We start from the raw sequence: 17,691 nt of genomic DNA, 5'->3' as shown, positions 1-17,691 counted from the left end.
GATTCATTCAAAAGGCTGGACTTAAGGAACTAGAAGGCCACATGTGACCTTAAGGCTGCAGGTTCCCTACCCCTGGTGTGTGTGTGTGGGGGGGGGTGGTGGAAAGCACCAGGTTACTTAAAAGAGGCAATTTGACCCATGTGGTTACTGTATGAGTATTGTTGTATGGATCAAAGGAGACAATGTCTACATCTATGCATGCATGCATGCATGCATGTATGTATGTATATGTATATATATATATATATATGTATATGCATGCCATCCTATGGCAATGTCACCATGTCTAAAGATGTGAGAGAAAAGAGAAAGTAAATTTTCCCCCATTAGACTGTGAGCTTGTTAAGAGTAGGAACTTTTTTTGGCAGTGTAGTGGTGGTCTTTTTAAAAAAATCCCTAGCACTTAGCAGATAGAATTAGCACATTTATAAATATTTGCTGATTTTTTGACTTGACTTAACTTCTAGGGCATTGTGGTGGTGGTTGAATCCTACCTGGGACAATAGTCAGGACTTCTTCTTTACATTGTCATAGAGGGGATACTTGTTTAGGTTTAAGGGATACTTAAACTTTTTTTGTGTCAAGGATGCCTTTGACAGAAAGTCTGAAGACCTCTATTCAGAATGTTTTTAAATGCATAAAATGCAATAAGTAGAAGTAAAAATGAAATCAATTTTATTGAAATTTAGTTATCTAAATATTAAACAAACAAAAGATAATATATCTAGCAATAAGTATTGTAACTACAGTAGTTTCAGCACAATGATGAGCGTAAATGATATTTCAAGGTATCTTGGACAACTATGATATGACATCAAAAAAATCTGTAATTTCTATCGGTAGCAGTCACAGGTGCGAGTTGGCTGTTTACATTCATAATGGAAGGAAATGTTAAATTTCACTTCAAGATTAGTAAAAATAAAGATGCGAGTTTTTTCTTCTCCAATTTCAGGAACCTCCTTCAATCTATTCACTGAGGTGGTCTGTGGAGCTCAAATCAAGACCCCTTGGACTAGAGGAGCTCTGAGATACCTTCTAGCTCTGAGTTTCAGTGATTTTGTGATGCTGAAAACACTGATATCAAACTCAGATTGAATTGGGGGGGGGCACTGTATTGTACATAAAGATCCCCAAGGGCACACATTGACTTAGAAAGCTACATATTAATATTATATATGTTTTCTTATATTTTTTACTTTGTGAAATATTTCCCATTTACATTTTAATCTGGTTCAGGATCTACTTAGGAGTATTGTGGACTCCATGTGGCTTTCATGTTTAACATCTCTGCACTAAAAGACAGCACGGTATTTAGAATCGGAGGACTTAAGCATGAACCCAACTCTGTAACTTTTGTGACTTCGTGCGGGCCCATTCTTCTTCCAGATCTCAGTTGCCTCAACTGTAAAGTGAGGAGTTTAGACGAGATGACTTCCAAGATTCCATCTGTCTCTAAGTCTGTGGTCCTGTGAATGCCACTTTAGTGCATGGATAAATGAAAGGGCATTTGTTAAGCACCTACTGTGTGCTAGATGGTTCAGAGTGAATGTGAATAGCTACTGTTTAGACCCTGAGGGTCTTCCCTTCCAAGATTGATTTTGTTTTATTTATTTTTTTGATTTTTAAAAGAGATCATTGCCTTATTTCTTACTCAGCTTTAATCGCTGAATGGGCATTGCCTCAGTCAAACTGAGACCTGGGAAAGACCTTAGCTGAAAAGATCTCCCATTGCATACAGGGCCATCTCCAGTCATCCTGATCTATATCTTGCCACTGGGCCCAGATGGCTTTGGAGGAGAAAGTGAGGCTGGTGACTTTGGACAGCTTTCTCTCATTTAAATCCAATTCACTTGCAAGTCATGGCATCTCTGTTCTGAGGTCATGGTCCTCTTCAAGAATGAAGGACAAACATCTGTGTTCTAGACACTGTGCTAAGTGCTGGAGATGCACTTCAAAAAGAAACAGTTACTGCCCTCAACAGTTTACAGTCAAATGGGAGAGACCACACACAGTTTATTGTGATCTGAAAAGTCACAAGGATGGTGATTTAGAACTGTAGAATGATTCATTGATAAGCCCTTTACAAAACCAATGTTAGGGCTGATTTGATTACTGTCCTCAGAGCAAGATAGGGAAAGTAGGGAGTTGTGGGAGGAGGTAGCATACCAGGAAAATGATGCTGATCTATGATTCAGTAGTTGAGGCTGGCTAGATATACTGAACTTTAAGTAATCAGGACAACATGGCTCCAGGGCAGAAACCAGAGGTCCAGATGGGAGGTCAGAGCAAGAGTAGCCATCGGATGACATAGAAAAAAGATGGTGAAGCATACTCAGGTGGCCAAGGCCAATGCATCTGGGGAATTGTTGCAAGAATAAACATGATAGAAAAGTAAAAAATCAAAGCAACCTCCCCAACCTACAGGTTTTCCATTTTTTGTTAGGCATGGTCTCTTAAAATCATGCTGAATTGGTATTGTTTTGATCTATGAGACATAGAGGTAGTATACTCTAAATTAGGAGCCAAGGGGTTCATGTCTTTCTGATGAGTAAGTGGAATAACTTGCCTCTTCAAAAGCAAAGAAAAATAGAGAAAATAGTAAGAGAAATAGTAATTTTCTTGAATAGGTTTTATGAGGCCTTGAAGGGTACTGAGACAGGGTCCGCACTCTCCTAGGTAGTATCCTAGGCATCCAAGTAAGAGAGGAGAGAGAGGTTACCCCTTAATATCTCTTCACACAGATGTGCATGTGTATGTGCATGCTTCATTGCTGAAGAAGACCATGCCGTCAGAGAGATGATGACATGACTTGCACTTGACTTTGTTTTGAGTGAGGGAGGGCTGTGCAGGTCACCAGCCTCACTTCTCCTCCAGAGTCATCTGAATCCAGTGACCAGATATTCATCAGGATGACTGGAGATGACCCAGGATGAGGCAATTGGGGTTAAGTGACTTACCCAAGGTCACACAGCTAGTAAGTGTCAAGTGTCTGAGGTGAGATTTGAACTCAGGTCCTCCTGACTCCTGCACTGGTGCTCTATCCGCTGCACCACCTAGCTGCCCCTTATATACATGACACTAGAAGGGGGAAAACCATGGGGCTAGACATGAGAGAATCTGGATTCTAGTCCCACGTCTGCTCCTAACTAGCTGTGTGACTCCCAAAGAAGTTGCTTAGCCTCTCGGGCCCTCAGATTTCTCAGCTGTAAAATGAAGGAGTGGGACAAGAGACATACCCCCACGGTCCCTTTCAGCTCTACTATTTTATGCTCCAAAACATGATTGGCTATACTTGTTCATATGTCATCATCATCATCAAAACCTTCCTCTCTGTTCTGAGCATCTTCTCTGGCTGTCTCTCACACCGGGAATGCTTTCTGCCTCCACTCTGCCTCCTGACCTCCCTGGTTTCTTTTAAGTCATAACTAAAATCCCTTCTCTTAATGCAAGTCTTCCCAACACATCTCAACTCTAGTGCCTGTCTTCTGTTCATTACTTCTCATTTATTTTGCATGTACCTTGTTTGTACATATTTGTTTACATGCTGTCTCTCCCATTAGATTATAAACTCCTTGAAGGCAGGGACGGGCTTTTGCCTCTTTTTTGTATCTCCAACGATTAGCACAGTGCCTGAAACATATTAGGTGCCTCATAAGTGTGTATTGATTGCTTGATTAAGCACCTACTATGTGTGAGGCACTGTGCCTTTACTTGGATATTTGGTGTTGTGTCCCCCTGCCATGTCCTACAGTACCTCTCAATTTTTATTGTTAGACCTCAAACCTTGACGGTGAGAATGGGGTAGATGCTGGTAATCAAGGTTCAGTTAGTGGTGCTTGCAACAAAGAACCTTCCTGGCAAAAGAGAGCACAGTCTAATAGCTGATCTGAGATAGTCTGGTTATTCAAGTCACAAATCCAAAGGTAACCAAACCTTAGGATGCAGGCAGGAGGCAGAGAACTTCCTGAATGGCCCAAAAGGTCAAAACAGAACCAGAGAGAATATATAACACAAGGGAGCATAAGGTGTTCACCAGGGGAAGGGAAAGGAGTAAACATTTGTATAGCACCCACTTCTTGCCAGCCTCTGTGCTAAGTGCTTTTCCCTTATTATCTCATTTAATCCTCACAACAACCCTGCAAGATTCTATTAATATCCCCATTTTACAGGTGAGGAAACTGAGGCAACCAGATTAAGAGACTTGCCCAGGGTCTTGCCCATCTAGTAAGTCTCTGAGGCCAAATTTGACCACAGATCTTCCAGACTCTACCCTACTCTACCACTCTACCTAGTGTGCCACCAGATGCCACCATCTTGCCTCGGAGTAAGACAGTTCTCTCACATACCTTTTCCACCTAAGACACCATGCCAATCATGCTGCCTCCTTTATTTGTTATGCCACTGTTTACAGTCCCAAACATTACCTTGTTCTTGCCTTTCTAAAGTGACATGGTAAACCTTTTGCACCTTTACCATTGGAAAGGATTCTTATCTTCTGAACCATTTGGTGGCACCATTTTCTCTCCACTCCTAGTGATGGATTTCACTTCAGCAGTGCTCCCTGCTGACAAAGCCATTAGTTTCTTACCCAGTTTATCCTGTTAGAAATAGTCAACTGTTGATGGTTCCCCTGATTTTGTGTCCAATGTATCTTTTACTTCACATTTTCTGTATTGCATATTTCTGGGGAATTCTCTCCACTTATCCATCAGTTGGTTCTGGCTCAAAGGTGTCAATTAATGTGAATATTAGCTTAGGAATGTAAACATATTGCCACGCATCAGTGAATCCAAAAAGATAAATCCAAAAATGTTTTGATTTCCCTCTAAGGCAGCTGTTGTATTGGGAGAGAAGCCCTAGATTTGGAGGAAGAGGGCCTGGATTCACATCCTTGTTCTGTCATTTGGGTAAGTGATTGTGCATCCCCATTTCAGAGATTTCCTAACTAGTCAATTAAAAGAGTTAGGCCGAGTAGCCTCCAACGGCCCTTTGAGCTTTATATCCCTTGATTCGCAGAGAAACATTGACCTTTTGTGGTTAAACATGACCACTGCTTTTGGATCATCAGTGGCGCTGGGCAAAATGCCTGGTACTTTGCTGGGCAGGAAGTAGGCAGCTATTAAATGATATGAGTGAAATAACCACATCGTGTCTTCCCTCCATTTATAATGCTAATTGACAACCTGGCATTGTGGTGTAGTGGAGGCCTGGTGGCCCTGGAATAAGAAAACTTGGGTTTGAATAGCATCTCTGCTGTATTCTGACAACATGACCTTGGGTAAGAAAGTGACTTGAGCTCATTGAACTTGTTTCCTCTTCTGTAAAATAGGGATGCTGATAGATGTGCCTCCTACTAGCCTGGGTTGTAAAGAAAGCCATTTTAAAACTGTCAGGTAGATAGCATAGCCAGCCAGATAGATATTACCCCTTTTCTTTTTTGGCTTAAATCTTCCTTGTATAAAATGGGATTAAAACAGAGTTCTGAAATGGGCACAATGGAGCCCAAAGAACCTATGTTAAAATCTTACCTCTGATGCTTAATATTTGCGTGACTTGGGAGAGCCATTTAACCTTCTCAAGCTTGTTTTCCCTTCTGTAAAATAAGGGAGTTGGATTAGATATTTGGAAAAATAGATTAAATGATAAATTCAGAGCAAGTTGAATGGATTCACTTTCTCTCTCTCTCCCCTTCTCTCCCTGCCTCCCCCTCCTTATCTTTCCTTTCCCCCTCCCTCCTCCCTCCTTCCCTCCCTCTCTCCTGCTCCTCCTGGTCAGTCTCCTCTTCTCCATCCCACCTTTGATCTGCATAGAAACTTTGGCCTTCTCCATTTTATCCCTGGGCTGGCTCACCCTTCCTCAGGTAGTTTAATGGCATTCCATTCATGCAGGCCCATCCTATTGGTGCTGAATTCAGCCCAGGGACAAATCAGAAGTCTTCAACTAGTGTTCCACCAGCTTTAGCCTCCCCAGTAGCTGGGATTGCAAGCATGTTCCCACTCTGTATTTTGCATGAGACAGTCATAGGCTGTTTAGTTCTCTTGGCCGCAGTTTAGGAAGATCAGCGATAAGCTGAAGAGTCAGGAAGAGAGAAGAATCAGGAGGATGAAGGGTCTTGAATCTATCACGTGATTGCTAAGGGTATTGGGGATGTTTAGCCTCTGGGAGAGAAGACTGGGGGAAGAGGAAAGAGGGAGAATATGATGGATGTCTTCAGGTATTTGAAATACTATTATGTGGAAGAGGGATATATTTTCCCTGTTTATACACAGAAGACAGAAACAGGAGAGATGGGTAGAAGTGGTCAGTTTAGGTGTGGTTAGCGTGAAGGTACTGATAATCATTCGAGCAGTTGCCTCAAAGTGTAATGTACTGCCTCTGGAAGCAGTAGTGGGGTTTTGCTTCAGGGAAGTCTTTAGGCAAAAGTTGTATTCCACTTTTCAGATATCCTATAATGGGGATTTCTTTTGGAGTTAGCCTAAACCAGCTGAGGTCTCTTCTAAAAGTTCTCTGATTCTGTAAATTGTGACCTGTAATAATTATCCTTAAAGACCTGACCAATGCTCCCAGCAGGGAAGGACAATTAGCAAATTTACCAATTGTCCTATCTCTATTTCAGTTTGAAAAGCTAATTGCTTAAGTAAGACCTTATGGCTTGATCAGAGGTGGTAGTATGTCAAAGTTGCTGAGCCTGGCTTCCTGATGGGAAATGGGAAATTTGTGAAAATCTAAACCTAGTTTAATTTATTAATGGCCACTAGTGGCATGTAATTAAGACAGAACCTCTTAGCTAAACAAACAATTAGCTTTCAGAATTCAATTGCCAACAGAAAATTAATGCGCTTGTGAATTGTTCCATCCCGCTGTGGGCCCCAGCCAGTGTTCAGTGATGTATAGTCTCCAGGTATGGTTGAGTCCCTTTTAGCTTGAAGTACAGGTGATAAGATTCTGAATTTTTCCTGGAGACAAGAAGCTATCACCATAAAGACAATCACCCCTTGTTATTAGGGCAGCTGTTTCCTCACTAACCTGTTTGTTCTCCATTATCTGCTTGGTTGATGCTTTTATCTCTGACTCATTCTGTTCTGGTATTTTAGCAACTCTTGCTAGCCCAGTGATTCTTATCCTTTAGGGCCTATAAATGGAACTGAAATTTATCTCTATCCCAAAGTTTCACTTCTGCCTCTCCCTGCCTTTCCTAAGTGATTTTTTATTTTCTGGAATTTAGACTCCTTGACTCCTACTGGTTGTGTTTTCATCTTCCTTCAGTTGCATTCTTGACATGCTGGGTTAGGTTGCTTTGGGAGTGTCCACCCCTCACCACTGATGTCTGGTGTTTCAGATTTGCTGGACCAGCAACTCTGTTATCAGTTAACCCAGAACTGATCAGGCCCTGGCAGACAGATGCCCATTAACTCAACTCCCCATAGCATCATTTGGAAACTAGAATGCCAAGACTGGTTTATGTATGCATCTAGTAAAGCAAATATGGTTCCTCAGATCAGACTACCTCCTTCTAATGCCATATAACGTATGATTTTAATCTACATATGCCTTGAATTGAACTAGGACTGAGTCATAGACAACCAAGCACAGATCTAGAAGTTAACTCAGAGTTCCTCCCAGGATGCCAGACCTGGGAAGGCCACCTTCATTATCATAAGCCCAACCACCAATCCTCTGGCATCTGCTTCAAGATCTCCATTGAGGGAAAGTCTTCTCCCTCCTGTAGCAGCTTTTTTCTTTTTTGGACAGCTCTTGCCTTCTTGTTTTTGTGATGAGGAAGTCAAGTCCTAATGAATGGAAGTGACTGTTACTGGTTCCATTGCAATAGAATCTAGGTCTTCTGACTCCCAATCTTTTGCTTTTTCTGCCAGGAAGTACAAATGAATAGATTTGCTTGGTGAACATGTACACTTTGCATAGTTACTTAGTAATAGCTGTTGGTTGATTTAAAATGAATGGGATATAGGATCATACGTCAATAAAGTGCTGTTTATTATAAGAAAGCTATGATAAATAGAAATCTTCAAGGATGTTGAGTGGATCTCCTGTTCTGGCCTTTGGGAGACCATGGACAAGAGTGCAATGACACAGAAGGTGTGACCGGCTTGTGATCTTTACCAGTGGAGGGAATGCCCACAGCAGTGAATTCACAATCCCTGGAAGCATACACTTATCCACTCCAGTTATTCCCTTCCAGATAGATAGCTAAGTTGCATAGTAAATAGATTTCTGGACCTGATATCAGGAAGAACTCAGTTCAAAGTGACTAGCTGTATGATCCTGAGCAAATAACTTAACATCTACCTCTGTTTCCTCAACTGTAAAATGGGGATCATAATAGCATCTACCTTACAGGGTTGTTGTGTAAATTAAATGAGAAAATATTTATAAAATGTTCGGCACATAGTAGGTGCTTAATAAATGCGAATTCCCTTGTTCCACCTTCCCCCTTTTTAGTAAAACTTTGCTGGTTTCCTAGATATGTGACCCCCTCTTCCATAGATCATACTGACATCAAAGGATGAGAATTCTACAAGGTGGGTGGTGGGTGGGGTAGGGAGGTTGAATGGGGAGAGAAGAGTAGGAGGAAGCCTTACCTGCTTATCTCATAGCTGTTCCCTGAACTCTAGACAAACTGTACTACTTGTAACACCCGTATTTCACTTTGCCCTTTTCACCTCATGCATCTACATAGATCATTATGCAGACCTGGCACAGATTCCCTTTTGCCCCATCTCCCCCTATTGGCTCCCTTTCTTTCTCTTGGGGTCCAGCTTTGGTGGCACCTTCTCCATGAAGCCTTCTGTGACCTGCCAGCCCCCCTATCTAGAAGAAATCATCATTTCCTCCTTTTCACAAACAATGAACATTTGGAGGAGACGAGGGACTTACTCAAGGTCACACAGCTAGCAAGTGGTAAAACAAAGGTCCTAGAAAAGATCCACTACTTCCAAATGCAAGTTGCCTTTCCCACATTACGTTGTTCTTCTTAATTCCGGACACTGTCATATACTTCTATGCCTCACACATAGCAGGTACTCAATGAATATTCAGTGAATTGCAAATTTGTCTAACACCTCTCTACTGGCATTTTTTTCTTAAATTCTCCCCATTTTATTTTAAGAACAAATCTCATCATTCCATTACTCACCTTGTCCTCATTTACAGCAATTCTTTTCCTCAAGCTTCTCTACTTTAACAGTAATTGAACTTAGTGCCGAGACCTGGACAACCTAGATACCCAGATCCTGGAACTGAGGTTGAGGTTTTACTTTGGGGCTAACTGAATGGAAGTGCTTCTTTGGCCAGAGAGACTCTGGGAAGCCTTTAAGGAGTCATTGTCCCCTAGAAAGTTGATGCTTCCCTCTCTGGTAACCGTGTATGTATGTAATGGTCAGACATTTTGGAGGCACCACCTGTTGATTTTTGATTTCTCTGACATTTTGGTTTGGATTTTCTCTGATACCTGTGCTTGATTAAAGTGATTGTTAACCCTTTGAAAGTTGCTTTCCTTTTACGAATGCAGACCCACAAACCTGTTGTAGTAGGCTCCCCTATGTATGTTGGGATGCTTACTGATACATGGGGGCAACTGGAAGTAGTTTGTTCCCTCTTATGTATATTTTCAAATATTTAAAGACTATTATTGCATTCCCACTGAATCATCTCTTCTATAGGCTAAACACCCCATAGAGCATGACAGAGACTCTGGTATGTCTTGTCAAGCTGAACAGGTTTCAAATATAGGCCTAGTTATAGACCACATGTCTGTCACCTGTCACCTGAGGATGCATACAAAGAAGAGATTTTTGTATTTAGTTAGCATCTTTTCTTAACTTGTTAATGGGACAGTTGAAAATACCCTTCCTAAAACCTAAAGGCAGCTCTGATTATGGACCCTTCTTACCACCACAGATCAGTGGCATTATTAGCCTGGAATTATAAATGAAATTTGTTTAGAAACTAGCTTTGAATAGGCTGTGTGGGAGAGAGTAGCTCACAGAACATTTCTTTCAGATTGTTAGAAAAAAACAGCAACACAACTTGTTCTGAGGCTTTTTCCATAGACGATGCTCTATACGTTGGAATTGCTTGATTTATTTGTTTACATGGAAAGGTGAATTAACTATCTTGTCTTCTGTGCAATTTGTTTTTTTTTGTTATAAAAGCCACTAATAATTTCCTGGGGGATTCCTTGATAGCCGATCCAAGGCCCTCTGTTAGACTGTTCTGTTGTGTTGGTATGTTGCTTATTGGAATGCATGTGAAAAAATGTTGAAAATGATTCTGAATGGCTGCCTTGACACCTGAAATAGTCCCGGGTGGATACCTGGGAGCAAGAAGATCCAGTGGGTGGCAGTACCTCACTAAAGACACTATTGTTCCTTTTCCTTGAGAAGGAACTTGTTGACTACAGGCCTGACACAAAGTCCTTATCTGGATGAAGACACAGAGGATTAATTGACAATCCCAGAACAAAATTCTATGTTGAATCAAAGCAGAAATAAAAGAAACAGGGTCTACTTATGCTGCCAAGGGTAGCCTGGTATTCCCAGATCATCCTCTGGTAGGATACAATTCATCAGTTGTTCTCATAGGATATCCCTCCCTTTTTCCCATCATACATTCTCTGAGTCTTTAAAGGAGATGCTCAGATTTTCTTCTTTGGTCTTTCGTATGGTTAACTGCCTTACTTGTGGAAAAAAAAGAATGAAATATTTGCAAGGCTAAGAAGTATCAGAGATGATACAACAAAGAAAACTCCAATACACCATCACTCCAGTTGGAAACAAAGAGGATACTAATTGTAGCTACTAATTGTAACTGTGCTTGTTTGTACACACGCACATGTGAGTGTGTGTGTGTGTGTGTGTACATGATGAAGAAGCATGGTATAGTAGATAGAGATCAAACCTTGATTCAAGTCTTACCTTTGACACTTACTGCATGATCCTGGGCACAATCTGCCAAGACCCACCAAGGTACAACTTCATCATCCTATGTGTAAAAGAAGCATTTATGGGAAGGGACTCACTAGCCTCAGCAACTTAACACTGTCAGAAATAGGACAGGGTAGGTGGGAAAGTATGATCAGTGAATATCTAACCATGAGCGCCTTGGGAACGGTACTCAACCCCCAATTGGTGATGGTGATATGATAGTTGGATTAAACTTTTGTCTTGAGATTCCATTTTCATACCTCTCTTTTTCATGTTTGGCAATAAATATGATCATATTCTGACTTCAGATGAAAAAATACTGTAAAAATGATTTGTCTGAGTCCAGGCAAGATCAAATGTGCAGATGAGCTGAGTTGGTCAGACTTGAACCAGCCTTTCAGGACCTAGTAATGCTGACACTGCTGTTTTCCCATCTTACCCAGTTATGTATTATATCACGTTGATGACATTATCTAGCATATACTCTTCTGCTTTTATGCTCATTCAGGGAATGGGTCTCTGTTATTTGTTAGCGATATTGTAGAAATATGAGCTAGTCAATGCAAACACCTGAATGTGTGTGGTGTATAGTTCCTGCCATAAAAATCTCTAGTAGGGTTTGGCCTTTGAAAACTATGTCCCCCGTCTAATCTGAGAAGCCAGACTTTTCTGACCTTTCCACCTCTGACTTGAAGTCATATCTTCCTTTTCCACTTCTGGCCTAGAACTGCTTGAAGGACTTTGCTTATCATTTCTACTGATCCCAGGGAGAGATCTGTCACCTAGGATTAAGGCAGGGAGTTAAAAAGATTTATACAGAAGTCAATCTCAGTTAAGGCTCCCAGGATTTAATGTGAGAAAGATGGGTAGTGGGGTCAAAAGGTGGCACAGAGAAGGTCCCTTCTAGCCAATATCAGGCTCAATCATTGTTTTCACAATTATATAGTAGAGAATCTCTCTGATACACAAGTTCAAATATAAAACAGAAGCTTCATCTCTCTTAAACTGTGATTCTGAGGCATTCCTCATTCATGCTGGGTCAGACTGAACTCAAAGTTTTATATGTTAGAAAAGTGAACATTATTAGTAAGAACAGAATGCAGATAACTATTCCAAAAGGTCTTAAGATGAACAGAAAACAATTGACTTCTTGATTTTAGTGGATATATGATCTTATCAGCGTATGATCCTTCCTCCACCAGTGCAGATCACAGCCCATCCAAATTCATGGATTGTTGCAGCCAAAAACTATTCATTCAGGAATGCTTGATTTTCTGGTGATGTACTCGTTGTATTTGGTTAGGCTGGTCATCAGAGAGCAGGCAGTGTATATTTCCAGGCTGGAGACTTAATGAGTTTTCACTTGTACTTAACCAATGCTTTCAGGTGACAGAAGGCAAGGGAGAGTAAAAGGGAAGTGAAGACAATGGAAAGGAAAGGAAAGGGAAAGGGAAAATAAGGGGAAAAGGAAGGAGCGATGGAAGGAAGGAGAAAAAGAAGGAAGGGATAGGAAAGGAAGGAAGGAAAAGAGAGAAAAATGAAAGAACAGAAAAAAAAAACTGTCTATAAATGTACTGTGTATTTTAAACCTTTTCTAGTTAGGGTCTAAAGGGACAAAGTGTGCAGTGGAAAGAATACTTGCCTTGGGGACGAGGTTTGAACCCCAACTCTGTTTGCTCCTGAATTCGTATATGTCTGTGGGAAAGTCATTTCCTTTCTCTGAGTATCTGCTGCCCCCCCCCCCTTGAAAATGATATAGTTGGACTAGATGGTCTCTAAAGTCTCTTTTCGTTCCTGGATGCCATAGTTCTCCAGTTTAGGTCAAGATTTCTTTAACTGACGTGCATGAACTTAGAACAAAATATCCATGACTGTATTTCAATAAAATTGGTTTCCTTTGTAAGCATATGGTTTTATTTTATGCATTTGTGCATGATTCTGAGAAGGAGTCTAGAGACTTCACCAAACTGCCAGAGGGGTCTGGGATGCAAAAAAGGAGTAAGAGCCACTGAATTAGATGACTAAGGAATATGATTAAGGCAGCTAGGTAGCACAGTGCATAGAATGTGGAATTTGGCATCAGGAAGACTTGGGTTCAAATCCTGTGCCGGACACTTACTAATTGTGATCCTGGACAGGTCCTTAGTCTCCCTGGCCTCTATTTCCTTCATTGCTAAATGAGGATCATAATAATATTTATACCCTAGGGATACGGTAAAGATCAAATGAGATAACATATGTAAAGTGTGTTGCAAATTGTGAAGTGTTCATATTCTTTAAATCCAAGGATTTTCTTTGTTTTCTCCATTGATACTTTTGCCATTGTGGGTCTAGGGGGGAAGAAGGGCCAGTCCTCTACAAGTATTACCTCAATCTATAGCCATAGGCCAACTGAGATAGTAGTATCGTGCTCCTGTGGTAGAAAGGGACCATTAGCCGTCATCATCACCATGAGCATCTATAGAGTACCTTAAGATTTACAGAATACTTAAAACATATTACCTAATTTTATCCTTACAACAATCCTGGCAGGTAGGGGCTATTATTATCCTCATTCTATAGTTGAGGAAACTGAAGCAGAAAAGGTTAAGTGGCTGCCCCAAGGTCAAAGCCATATTTGGCATGGCAAATTAAAATAATGTAATGTATGGCAAGATGATACAACCCTCACCACAAAGGAAGGAGGAAGTTCAGTGAGTCCATTTCATTGACCCATTTCTAATAGCAATCTTTTAAAATCTACTAGTGCTTCATCTTCAGTCTTGTTTGAAATTGTTTTTCATTATCTTTTCCTGCCAAAAATGTGCCTCTTTATAAAAAAAAACCCTTTCAAATAAATTATATAGGTCTGTTCCATTGAGATAATAAGGAACTGTATTCTACCAATCATGGCCTTTTAAAAGGTCTTTCTATGCCATCTTTTAATATTTAATTTGCATTTCTCTTTGCAAAGGGGTCTCTCCAAACCGAAATCGAATCACTGTTAATACCATTCCTATCCGTTTTGTCTCAGCTTGGGCTTCTGATCTCATTATTAGGTGTTTGTGATTACAGAGCGTCTTGATTGTACTTATTTGGGTAACTACTCATTTTCCCAAGGGAACTACAGATATGTTGTTTTTCAAATTAAAGCTGCTACTACAGGGATGCTGCTGCTGAATAGTCACTTTCCATTTTTCCTCTCTCTTGCAAGCAGAAGCCGCATTTTCTTTATTCAATAGGCATTTTGTTAAGTACTGACTTTTAGCAAAGTACTAGGCTAGCTATAAAATGCTTAAAAATGTCTGTTTACAAGAGAGACCATTCTGAATGACCTCTTTACATGTAGAAACCTTATTCATGTTTATAAAGATCAATAAAAATTGATATCTTGTTCCATCATATAGATGCAAATCTGTGGAAAGAATAATCACTGAGGAAAAAAATAATTATAGGAATTTAATATTAGGTATTAGTCTAAGTGTTATTTCAAGGGTTACCATGATCAAGAATTTAGTCAACCTATTAGCTTCTCAGGAGATGGAGTCTGTCAATAGAACCAGATTTGAAGACTCCATAACTTGGGAAGCCCCACTAAAGCTCATATTCTGGTATAAAAGGCTTTGGAACATGGGGTCACTTCTAAACATGATGACATGCCAATGAAACTATGTGGTGTATGTACAAGTCACAGAATACCTCAGTCTCTGAGTAGTCAAATTGTGAGGCACAAACATGGCAACAGGGAGATCCATTGGGGGAGCATAATAAAGTTATTTCTAAAGATGACTGACCTGTGGACAAGAAGTGACATAAGAGATATTATCTAAGAGATACTAAAGCATCTATGTCCTAGGGTTGTGAGAATCAAATGAGATAATGATTGCAAAACATTTAGCATAGGGCTTGACACATAGAAAATGCTTGGAAATGTTGATATTACTATTATGGAAATATTCAAGGTGAGTTGGCCATGTGGCAAGAATGAGGGATAAAACACAAATAGCCTGGGCCCCCACATTGAAATCCAAAGAATATTAAAGGGCCTAGGAGAAAGAAAACAGGTTTAAACCTACAACTCATTGCATATAGTTAAATGAATTCTTGCTGGAAGATAGCCTTAAACATTAAAAAATATATGAAAAGGGAAAATATAGTAATGTAATTATCCCAATTGCAAGAGTGATTTTTCTTATTAAACAGATTTAAGGAATTATTAGAGGCAAGATAAATATGCTTGATTGAATTAAAATCAACAAAAACCCTATCTAGCAAAAACAATTAAAAGACAATGAAAATTTGAAGATACTTATGCAAATATGACAAATTGAAACTTGACATCTAACAGGTATATGAAAGAGACAAAAGGCAACCCCATTTACCCATTGGGTAAATGTTTGAAAAGCTAAGAAGAGGCAGCTTTCAAAAGAGGAAGCACAAATTATTCCTAATCGTTTGAAAAATGCACAAGCTCACTAATAAAAAAAAAGATGCAAATTTAAAAGAACTTCAGCATACTAGTGGGCACCCACCAAACTGACAAAAATAATTTAAAGCAGTGAAAATTAATACTTATGGTATTTTGGACCAAATAGGTATACCCACTTATCTCTGGTGGAATGGCAAATTAGTAGAATATTTTTGAGAAAGAATCTGATAGCACTCAGTAAAAGTTGCAAATATAGTCAGGCCCTTTGATCCAGTAATTTCTGTTGTTGAAAATATTATCTGTAAAAAAATAAAAAAAACAAAAAAAAAGCAAAAAAACAAAACAAAACGAAAAAAAGAAAATATTGCCTGTGATCAATATAAAAAACAAACAAAAAGAGGTATCTAGTAAGTGCAGAGGGAGAGAGAGAGTGAAAGAGAGTGAGTCTAAATGTCATATGACAGGGCAATGGTTAAATAAATTGTAGTACGTTAATATAAAGAGGCACCACGTCAAAGTGGATAGAGTGTTGAATTTGGAGTTTGGAAAGCCTGGGTTTTCCTGCACCTGACATTAACTATGTGAATGTGGACAGGCCATTTAGTCTCTCTGACCCACAGGCAATTCTCTAAAACCATAAATTTGAGAGAGTTTGAGATTTGCTTGGGTGGAGGGAGCTGCTGCACTGAAGAAAAGGTAGATTCTTGATGTATTGGCATTGATGTAATATAAGGCTGCAAGCCACATCAACAGGTATGAAGAATACAAAAGATCTAGAAGATGTGATTCAAAGGAAAATAACAAAAAAGCAAACAGGGAAATTGACTACCTACTAACTAAATTCTTTAGTACTGATGGCAGCCATATGAAAGGAAAAGGGAATGGAAGTGAAGAGGCAAGTGAAAAATCACGTTAGAAACTTAGAGTAAGGGGTTGAAAAGTTGTTAGAGCATTTTATACTTTGAATTTCATTTATTTAAAGATAACTAGTTGCAAAACAATTTGGATGGGTCCTAATGCTTCCATATACTCCTCTGATGAATCTGTGATCTGGATCTTATCAGAGCCTTGGTGATGGAGGTACTCTCTCCAAAAGTGTGAGTTTCTATCCATCTGTATTTTCTAGTCCTGTGATTCTTCCCAATGTATTTTCATAAATCTTTCATCAAGTATCTATCAAGTGAATTTTTTTTGAGTTCTTTTTAAAAACCTTTGGTGAAGGGAAGGGCAGCATTTGTGCTTTTTCAATCTCTTCCTCTCACTACATGGCTGACCTACATTTTTTTTCCTGATCAGATATTTACATGATTATAAATTTCATGCTCCTTTTTGTGAGGAAGTCATCCTTGATAATATACTATGGCCCACTTTGGTCCAACTACATCTCCTTATTGCTCTTTAAATCATCCATATTTTTTATTCTTCTGAAATTGTCATGAGCTATGATTTGCATATACAGTTATCCAGAGAATATGGATATTAAAAAGATGGTGATAGTGATGGAGTATGTGTGTGTGTGTGTGTGTGTGTGTGTGTGTGTGTGTGTATGTGTATGACAGGAATGAGATGCTTGGAGTTAGCAGCAGTGCTGCATTATTTCCCAAATGCATTCCAACCCACTCCTCTCCTCCTATTCAAGCCCGGGAACAGCTTTTTAATCATCTGCAACACCTGTCCTAAATATGAGTACTAATTGATTAACTCAATGGGCTGTCTGTCTATCTGCACATTGTCATCTGGAAATATCCATTGTTTATCTTTGTGTATTGATCAACTGATTTCGAGTAGTTTTAGATCTTATTTAGGAGTCTCTGTAGTATTCTGATGCTTGATGAATCTAACACAGTGTTCCAAAAATTTTAGTGCAGTTTTAAGCTATTATAGCTGGTATATTTTATTTTATTATGTTTACATGTATATAATGTTTATTAAAATATTTATAATATTTACTCTAAGTTATTGTAGTTTAAAAGTGCACTAAGACTTTTGGAACACTCTGTATTACGCCACTCACGACCCTCCCTTCCTCATCCCCACCCCCCCAAACAAAAACAAGAAACACAATCAAACCCTGGAAGTCCTCGCTATATGTAGAGAATCCTTTCTCCATATGAAGTCTGGAAAGTACATCTGCCAAGACAGTGGGACATATATTTGACAAAGATACATCTAGATAGTATGTGCCTCACTTTATATTGATGGAGGCCTGCCAAACAGTTTTCTCAGTATTTAAAGCTAGTAAGGAATTTGCAGGGTCATGGCATGTGCTTGGGAGATACTTTGTGGAAGGGTAACCTTTAAGGTTGCATTATTATCTAACAAGTGAAATGCTTCTTAATA

Source organism: Notamacropus eugenii, chromosome X (assembly GCF_028372415.1).
Source record: "Notamacropus eugenii isolate mMacEug1 chromosome X, mMacEug1.pri_v2, whole genome shotgun sequence".
NCBI classification, from domain to species: Eukaryota; Metazoa; Chordata; class Mammalia; order Diprotodontia; family Macropodidae; genus Notamacropus; species Notamacropus eugenii.
Note: the sequence above shows the minus strand (reverse complement) of the source record.